We start from the raw sequence: 9,926 nt of genomic DNA on the forward strand, positions 1-9,926 counted from the left end.
GTAAACAAACTCTTTCCTTTTCCTTTTTTAAGCTTAAGGAGAAAAAGAAATGTAATTTTAGCTCCTCACTTAGGTAGTAAAGGCTTCCCTGACAGACAGCAGTGCCTTTCCCTAGGCAAAGAGACTAGAACCAAAGGCCTGAGTCGGTCTTTGAACATTCCTTTGACAAGTTTTTATGTATTTTTAATGTCAGACCCATAGATGAACCTGACATGATGATCATGACCCATCCAGTAAGTGTGCTTGCTTTTTTCGCATTCATCTTTTTAAATATAAGCTTCTCTGTTTTTCCTGGAGCCGTGCTCGAAACTTAACTCCTGTGGGCTACTCCACGGCTGCCTCCTGATGTCCTGGAGATTTGGTGGCACCATCAGCAGTGCTTTGCTCTCAGGGAGAAGCTCGCGGAACGTGTTGGGAAAGTTGAATTTTACATCCACGTCAACAGGCGTTTGAAAGAGTCCTGTATGCCTCAGATTTTTGACCCTTTTTAAAATTTTTTCTTTATTTTTTTTCTGAGTACCAACTACATATTTGATTCTCAGGGGGTGGGTAGGGCAGGAATTAGAAGTAAAATTTGAACTAAGTGATGTGGGAAAGACTTCCTGCCCCTGTGTGTGTGACTCTGGAAAATATTTTATTCCAATGCCCTGCCTACCACTCTGAGTCTCTTGAGAAGCACACCGTAAATGTATATAAGATTGAGAAAGAATATCTCAAAGACTTAAATTATTGTTTAGGTATTTTTTTCTTTGTAAACTCAGGAATAAACCTGGTTTGTGCATGGCAGAATATGGCTACCAAAGCTATAATTTGTAGGTAACTAGGTGCATTCTTTCAAATATATTTCATTCTAACTTTTTTTAAAACTGGGGAAAGAAACTCCTAGTAATGAAAAAACAAAACCAACAAGAGACTTCCATAAACTCTTTCTAGAAGAACATAGTATCAGTCTAACCTCTGCCCCAGAGTGTTTGTTTCTTGCCTATAGTATTTCAACAATTTTTATGGGAGAAAAAAATGCACGTTTTTATGTCTTGGAAAAATGAAAAGTATTGAATTAAATTCTCAGAGGGGACAGTTTAGTTTAAAGAGAAGCATTGGCTTTGGAGATCAACTCATGGCTCTGTGGTCCCCGTTCCAGCACTGACTTTACTGTGTGACCTTGAGCAAATGATTAACTACTCCGTACCTCAGTTTCTCCATATACAAAATGGGGATAATGATACCAACCATTGCCTACCTCATAGGGATGTTATGGGGGCAAATGAGATAATATAAATACAAATGCTTTGAATTCTGTAAGAAAGGTGCTATATAAGTTGAAATTGTGTTATTTTTAATGATCCAATTATTAATTATGTTTAGGGTTTAACTAATAGCAATACTGTTAGTCATGTTAAGAATAAGTTTCAACTTGATGCATATTTACAATTCTCTTCTGTGGCCAGATCTTGATCATTTATCCAGTAATGGTACCTAAGGAACTGAAATGGATATTTGTTTTCTGTGTATTTTTGCCCATAGTATTTCTACGCTGTATGTTCCCAAAAGGCTGGAGTTCAACTTGTCCTATCTTATAGTTTACATGTAATGAACCTTACTCAAGCTGTATATAAAAGTATAATTACATGTAAATAGCAGGTGCATTGTAATTAAAGGCACTTATCAACTTGTCTTTGTTCTTTTTTAATTGCAATAAAGTTCAGTTTTACATAAAAGCTTGTTAACATTCATTTACTATTTGGGAAGATCAAGAATGGCTCATTTACATGCCCTTAGGGCATCACCAGGGTTTGAGGGTTTTACCAACCAACTCACCACCTGGCAGGAAGGAGGTCGTGCCTGATGAGCAGGCTGTGCAGTGGAGTGATTAGAGTCACAGACTCTGCAGAAAAGGACCTGAGTTTGAGTCCCAGCCCTGTGGTGACTTTGAGGAAGCTGTGAGACCTCTCTGTACCCCTGTTTTCACCTAAGAAGTGAGGGATCGTAGTATAGAACCTACTAGCAAGGTCGTCTTGGTCATCCCCAATGAGGGACTGAGCATGGCACTGGAAGATGCTAAATGCTCTGTAAATGCTAACAGACCCTTTTCACAAGCCTGGGAAAATGTTGGTGACATCTACCCACAGGGCCAGCCATTCCTGTGAAGAAATGCAAGCTGAGAGCAAATAATGCCCCAGGCCATGAGGAGAGCCCACCTGCTTGAGGGCAGAAAGGGGTGTAACCCAGCAGGAGGTCTCAGAGCAAATGGCTTTGGTCAGCATCTGACCCTGGTTGCCCCTTTCCTAATCACCAAAGACAGACCTGGAGGCCAAAAGGTGAAGTGAGGGAGGGCTCTCTTTGGCATGCTCCTGTATCATTTGTGTTTGTGCCCCTCAACTCCAGGATACCCCCAAACCCACAAATTTCCTCTTATAAGACCCCCCGGACCTGACACCCACCCACCCACCCACCCCCCCGGGCCTTTCCCATGCTCCCTTCTTTGGCCCCTTCGCATCTGTGCAGTTATAAGTACTTACCCTGTTCCAAATTTGCCCTGGACTGACCTGCTTATTTCTAAGGAACCAATGCCTCCCTGTAACAATAAGTTACTATCCTCACTTAACTCCTAGACTATCGACGGTTTAAGGAGTTTGCTGCCTGTCACAGTCTTGGGCCCAAATCACCCTTAACGCACCCTTGACTCTCATGATGAACATTGCAAATCCATGCACCATGTCTGAGTCTGAGCTCACCCTGGGGCTTTGCTTTCTCGCACATGATGCAAAGTAATGATGGCAACCTCGAGGAAAAAGCAGGAAGAGCCAGACCATCTCCGTTTCAAACTCCTCCTTCATTTCTCACCACGTGGGGGAATTTCCTCTCCTTTCCCAGAGCTGTCCGGCCCAACTCCATTCTGTGTGCTGAGGCTTTCAGTTAAAAGTTTGTCCTGAGTCTTTGGATCACAGAATCAGGTTTCCCACCTGGACTACCTGGGGAAACTGACTTTCTGGGGCTTAGCAGTTTGGTCGATTTTCAGTCACTTACGGAATGGAGTAGTTTTGGCAGTCCTGCCGGAGGTGGGCTGCCAATTCTAGGACGTGTGTTCATGAGGGGGACTGGAAAATTCTGAGGCCCTAGTTAAGTTGAGCCAGACATACTCCACCCTTGTTTGCTATTGTTAAAAATCGTTCATTGGTCTACCTTTCTACCTCTGTGAAACTGCTCTGTGATTGTTTTTAATTTTTTTAATGACACAGGACATTACTGTCCCTTAAAATCACCATTCTGAATATTTGCTCTCATCTAAGATGATTGTTAAAATCTCAAGGCTGGACCTTGAGGGCTCCAGAGCCAACTGTTTACCAGGCATCACATCTGTTTCCAAGATTTCTCCATCTGTGTGTCCTGATGTCATCTCAAATGTGATCATTCTGGAGCAGAGAGCATCTTTCCCAGCTGCACCCCTTGCCCTTTGAGGCACGGTTTAACTTCTAAGTGTTCCCCGTGGCATATACCACAGTTTCCTGCACACAGCAAGCATTAAATAAGTGTCTGATCTGATTTGAATTCTCATACCTCTCTATCATCCATAATCCTATGAGCCTCTCTTAGACCAGTGTTTATGAACTCTTAGGATTTTATACTTGAGCTCTTCTCCTCCCAAAAGCCTCTCTGTGACTGTGAATTTCTGAAGAGATGGCAGAGTGACAAGGTAGGGATGTCCTCTAAGTGAAACCAGCTCCAAAACTGATGGCCAGCGGAGGAGGGGAAACATCTGACTTGTAGATAAACAGCACCACAACCTGGCAGAGTTGTCTTCTAAAACAGAAAAGGCATTCAAAGCAAACAGCTTTAAATGCTCAAGTCCAAAATAAAAAAAATAATACTAATTGCAACATCAAAGTAGAGAAACAAGAAACAGGAAAACAAAGGAAACCACAGAAAAACCACTTATTGATTCAGTCCATAATTTTTTACTGAGCACTTACTAAGTGCCAGGCCCTGAGAAGCAGCATAGAAGAAAGGCAAACTCCTGCCTCATCGAGCTCACCTTCTGACAGCCCCAGGGCTTACCTTTAAATGCCTGACATGCACATTTAAATTCTCAGGGTGTTCACTATCTCAGTATCTCAGCTGGTTGCAGCAAGTCTCTGGAGATCCATGTTAGATACCAGGGTCCAGAAAGGCCTCTGTGAACAGTTTATAGTTAAGGTGAGACTGAAAGGATAAGCCAGAAAGAGAGCGTTCCAGGCATGGGATAAACCAACTTCCATAGTGTCACCAGGATTATCCTTCTAAAAAGCTGGCCTGTTTTGGTAGGGAGAAAAGGAGAGACTTCCTGATAAGGTAATTATTAAGTACCTACTATTTCCTAGGCACTATTCTAGATTCTGAGGCTACCATAGTACATAAAACAGACAAGAATTACTGTTCCAATGAAGCTTATGTTCCAGTGAAGGAAGAAAATAATGATTTATCAAAACAAATTCCAGATCATAAATGTGGTGAATGAAATAAATAAGATGCAATAAAGTAAATAAAATGAAACAGAGAGAAAGTAGTGGTTTGGGGGGGAGTGGTGGGGGGAGTGGGAAGGGATGACGTGTTTTATCTTAAGTGAACAGGGAAGACCTGAATGACCAAGAGGAGCCATACAAAATTTGGGAAGAAAAACATTCCAGGAAAAGAAAATAGCAAGTGCAAAGGCCCTGGGGAAAAAGAGGCTGGTATGTTCCAGGACCACAAAGGAGGCTAGGGTGGCTATAGCACAGCAGTGGAGAGTAGTAAAAAGGGAAGTCTGAAAAGGTGGGGTGAGAGCCCACGCAGCTGAGTAGATTAAGATACGGAATTGCCCTGTGATTCTTGGAGCAAAGAGAAACCATTGAAAGAGTATAAACAAAAATTTGGGGACAACTGGTTTTCCATATGAAGAATAACATAAAATGGGACTCTCAATTTATACCATAAATGAAAATAAATTTCATATGAATTAGAGAGGCAATCATAAAGAACAAACATAATAAAATAATAACCTATAACAATACAAACGTGCAATTTCTCAGACTCAATTCTATATGTATTTAGTTGTATTAGCTCATTGGATCTCCAAAACAACTGCAGTGACTTAAATACCCTTAAATACTTTTATCTGTACGAATGACCAAGCTGAAGCACAGAATTGTTGACTAAATTACCCAGCTTTTAATGGCAAAGATAAGATTTGAACTCAGTTTCACTGAAGGCCTGAGTTCTTAATCATAATTGTTCTATGGGAGATCTTTTATTATCGTTTAGAACCAAAGGGTTTCTTAAGCAGCTGACCCTTGAACAATGCGGGGAGTTAGGGGTGATGACTCCCACACAGTCGAAAATCTGAGTATGTATATATTTATAGTCGGCCCTCTCCATCTGCGATTCCATGTCCTCAGATTCAACCAATTGTGGACCACATAGTACTGTAGTACCTATTTATTGAAAAAAATCTGCACGTAAGGGGACCCACGCAGTTCAAACCCGTGTTGTTCAAGGGTCAACTGTCCAGAAAAAGCACAAATAATAATACCTTTTAAAGGACACTGATATGTTTGACTCTATAACTTTACAAAATTTCTTTGTAAAGGTTTAAATATATGCATCGGTGTAAGACGCAACATATATAAGGACAGCATATGTTGTTTGCTGTTTTGTTCGCTGCCATATTCTCATTCCCCCACGAGTAGTGTGCACACAGTGGGAGCTCAGTAAACATGCATTGCAAGGATGGATGATGGATGGGTGGAGGCTTGTGTGGGCCATTGTCCGGGCTCTATGCTAGGTGCTGGCAATACAAATGTGAATCAGACAGACTTCTCCATATCCCCTTGAGCTCTCAACCTTGTGAGTGACGTAGGTAACATTTGCAGATACAATGGCAAGGAGCCGAGAGGCTTCAGTCTGAGGTACTTGGAGTTTGTACTAGAGGACGCTGAGACCAGTTTGGACAAGATGAGGGCTTGACCAGAGCAGAAGGAATAGGGAAGACAAAGATGCTAATTCTAGACATAAATAGGTAGTAAAACAGAAGGGATCTGGTGATTGATAGGTCTAGGGGATTGGGGGCATAGAAGAAAACTCTTGGGTTTTTGGATAGATGATGGTAATATTAATGCACTAAATACAGAAGGAGAGGATTTGAAGGGGGATAAATAATGATTTCAGTTTGAGCTTTGAATACCCACATCTCCATTTCCACAACTAGTAGTGTAATATTTACCTATTTGTTTTAATATTTACCTATTGGTAAATATTTTGGTTTCAAATTATTGGTTTCATAATTAATCAGTAATATTGCTCTGATGGGCTTCCCTGGTGGCGCAGTGTTTGAGAGTCCACCTGCCAATGCAGTGGACACGGGTTCGTGTCCCGGTCCGGGAAGATCCCACATGCCGCGGAGCGGCTGGGCCCGTGAGCCACGGCCACTGAGCCTGCGCGTCCGGAGCCTGTGCTCCGCAATGGGAGAGGCCGCAGCAGTGAGAGGCCCGGGTACGGCAAAAAAAAAAATAATAATAATATTGCTTTGAGCTTCTTGGTGACATATATTATGTAATATCATACCATGGGGAGGGGGGGGGAGATGTAAACTCTCCAATCATAATAAATTGGAAAATTATGGAGTTTCCATTGAAACATAATTAACCAGACATGATCCAAATCCGTGGGTCCTTCCGCGTGCGGGCTTCAAGAAGAGATTTGCCAGGGCTTCCCTGGTGGCGCAGTGGTTGAGAGTCCGCCTGCCGATGCAGGGGACACGGTTTCGTGCCCCAGTCCGGGAAGATCCCACATGCCGCGGAGCGGCTGGGCCCGTGAGCCATGGCCGCTGAGCCTGCGCGTCCGGAGCCCGTGCTCCGCAACGGGAGAGGCCACAACAGTGAGAGGCCCGCGTACCGCAAAAAAAAAAAAAAAAAAAAGAGATTTGCCGAAAACTCATAGTTCTCTTCCATCAACTTAGTTCACATTAACCCCAGCCCCAATGAATAAGTGTTATGTTACAATCACTGCCAGTGCTGGATGAAAGAATCTCCAGTCGCCTGAATGAAGACTATGGTAGTAAGTGGGTAGAGGCTCAAGAGAGCCGAGAGCTGGCCAGCGGTTAGCAGCAAAGTAGAACTCACAGGGAATTGAAATCTCTCTACTGATCAGTAAGACCCAAGTAACAATTATTAAATTGAGGTAAAAATAATTTTCTCACAAACATATTCCCTAGTCTCTTACTCATTACTCATTAATGACTGGGGAGCTTTTGAAAACTAAATGTTTTTAGTTCAGAGATTCTTGTTGTCAATTATGATTACTGTTAGCGTTTTTTTCTACGTAGTCTTCGATCCTGCGGTGCTTCTCGCTTCATTTTTTTCCATAACTAGTTGGATCCGGTGACCTTCAATTGTCCCTCGTGACTTTCACTTGCTTATCATCTACATCTTGTAATATGGGGAAGGGTAAAACTAACAGATTGACTGTTCCTCGGGAAAATGTTAAATATTCATATCCCTTGGCACGAGTGGTTTCCCACTGAGTCTTGAAAAAAGCAGCCGTGTGCACGTGGGGCTCTGCCTTGACTGACCTGAAGTAAATGCCCTTTCTCCCTGCCTTGAAGATGACTCGCACACCCAAGGCTCTGTGACCAGTCTGCACGATGTCAGCTACGGTCATGGTCATGCGCTTTTGAAATGTAACAAAACCGGCACTGGTATATAGTGGGAAGTCCCAGGTTGTCCCGAGGTTTCCGTGGAGTGTCGGGGCTTTGGGGACACCCCACTCCTTGTTAGACCATCCCTCTCTCTTTCTCCTTCACCCCAGCAGCTGTTCTCCTTCCTGTTCTTCCATGACGCAGACCCCACTTTTTTTTTTTAACATCTTTATTGGAGTATAATTGCTTTACAATGGTGTGTTAGTTTCTGCTTTATAACAAAGTGAATCAGTTATACATATATATATATATGTCCCCATATATCTTCCCTCTTGCGTCTCCCTCCCTCCCACCCTCCCTATCCCACCCCTCCAGGCGGTCACAAAGCACCGAGCCCGATATCCCTGTGCCATGCGGCTGCTTCCCACTAGCTATCTACCTTACGTTTGTTAGTGTATATATGTCCATGCCTCTCTCTCGCCCTGTCACAGACCCCACTTTTTAAATTTCCCTCGAAATCACTCACACAAAGCGCTTCTGAAGGTGACAGATGTCGCTGCAGGTGAAAGTTAGAACTGCATCTTAAGCGTCTCAGCCACGCCGCAGGTGTTCCTCGCCCGCGTTCTTCCTCCCAACACTCTGGCCTCCCAATCTCCTCATTTGAACATGCTGTGCGATTGTGTTCTCCGCTCCCAGTGGAGCCCGAGGCCTTCCGTTACACGTTCCAAGGCTAATTAATGGGCTCCCAGATACAAAAGATCATCTACTCTGGGGCTCCCTCTTTGCAGCAAAGATAGGCAGTAGTTTAACATTTGGCTTCTTCTTTTCCACAGAACAGCCTGTGCTGAGCTGCATAACTGGGTCAACAAAGTAGCCACATCAAAGTAAGGCATTTAACCAACCCACTGAAACTGGATCTTTGTTTGCTTAAAAAAAAAAAAAAAGAACCCAGACCGCACCATGTGGCCCCGGTAATAAATATCATTTAAGTCCTGTTATGTCCAGGGACGTCTCTATGCACCTCTGCACACGGGTCCTTCACTCCCCACTCCTACTTCCCACCTCCACACACAGGGCCAACTGAGCGCTGGCCAATTGATTCCATTCAATCTTTCATTCCTCAGATAATTACTGAGTGTTTAATGTGCCAGGCACCATATTTCCCTCTAAAAGCAGTGGGACTACAGTTGAAGAGAGTGGGGATTAGTGTCCGATTCCAAGTCAGCTTTTGAGAAATTAAATGCCATCCTGTGTGTCTGGGACATGATGATGAGGTAAGATTTCCACCACAATCAGCTTAGTCTAGAGTCTGGGTTACCTTGTCCCACCCTCCAAACCCGCCAGGCTTCACAGACAGAATATTAGAGCTAAAAGGAATCTCGAGCTCACCTAATTCATCTGCCTCCTTTTACCACGTAGGCCCAGAGGTTTAGTAAGGCAAAGTGATTTTCCTCTGAAGTTCCCCTTCGTAAGTCATACACAGCTCTTGGAAGGCACTGCAAGAAAGGGTCATGGGAGAGGCAGTGAGGGGAAGGGGGCATCTGCAGCCTGGCTTTGTGTCAAAGACCGGAATTCAAATCCCAATAATGCCACTTGTTTACCATTTAACCTTTGTCAGGGTAACTGGCCCCTCTGTCTACCTCACCCTGCTCATCTCTAAAAATGGGACAACACTCACCTCAAGGAATTACATCAAATAATATTTATGAAAGTGCCTGACATTTTCCTCCCAACACATTTAGGCCTTTTTTTTCCTTCCTTCAGAGACCCTGTCCCTTTACACTGGAAAAAAGAAAAGGTGCCCATTTATCACCATCAAGACTCTTTTTTCTTTTTAAATTTATTTATTTGGCTGTGTTGGGTCTCCGTTGCTGCGCGTGGGCTTTCTCTAGTTGCGGCGAGCGGGGGCTACTCTTCGTTGTGGTGCACGGGTTTCTCATTGCAGTGGCTTCTCTTGTTGCAGAGCACAGGCTCTAGGTGTGCGGGCTTCAGTAGCTGTGGCACACGGGCTCAGTAGTTGTGACTTGTGGGCTCAGTAGTTATGGCGCATGGGCTTAGTTGCTCCACGACATGTGGAATCTTCCCAGACCAGGGCTCGAACCCATGTCCCCTGCCTTGGCAGGCGGATTCTTAACCACTGCGCCACCAGGGAAGTTCCATCAAGACTCTTTTAATGGCCTTCTTCCCTTCCCCCACCCAGGTCCTACACAAGCACTCACATAGACACACGTACACACACACACACACACACACACACACACACACACACACACACACA

The sequence above is a fragment of the Monodon monoceros genome, unplaced genomic scaffold (genome assembly GCF_005190385.1).
Source record: "Monodon monoceros isolate NGI ecotype Baffin Bay Population unplaced genomic scaffold, NGI_Narwhal_1 Super_Scaffold_14, whole genome shotgun sequence".
In the NCBI taxonomy this organism is placed as follows: domain Eukaryota; kingdom Metazoa; phylum Chordata; class Mammalia; order Artiodactyla; family Monodontidae; genus Monodon; species Monodon monoceros.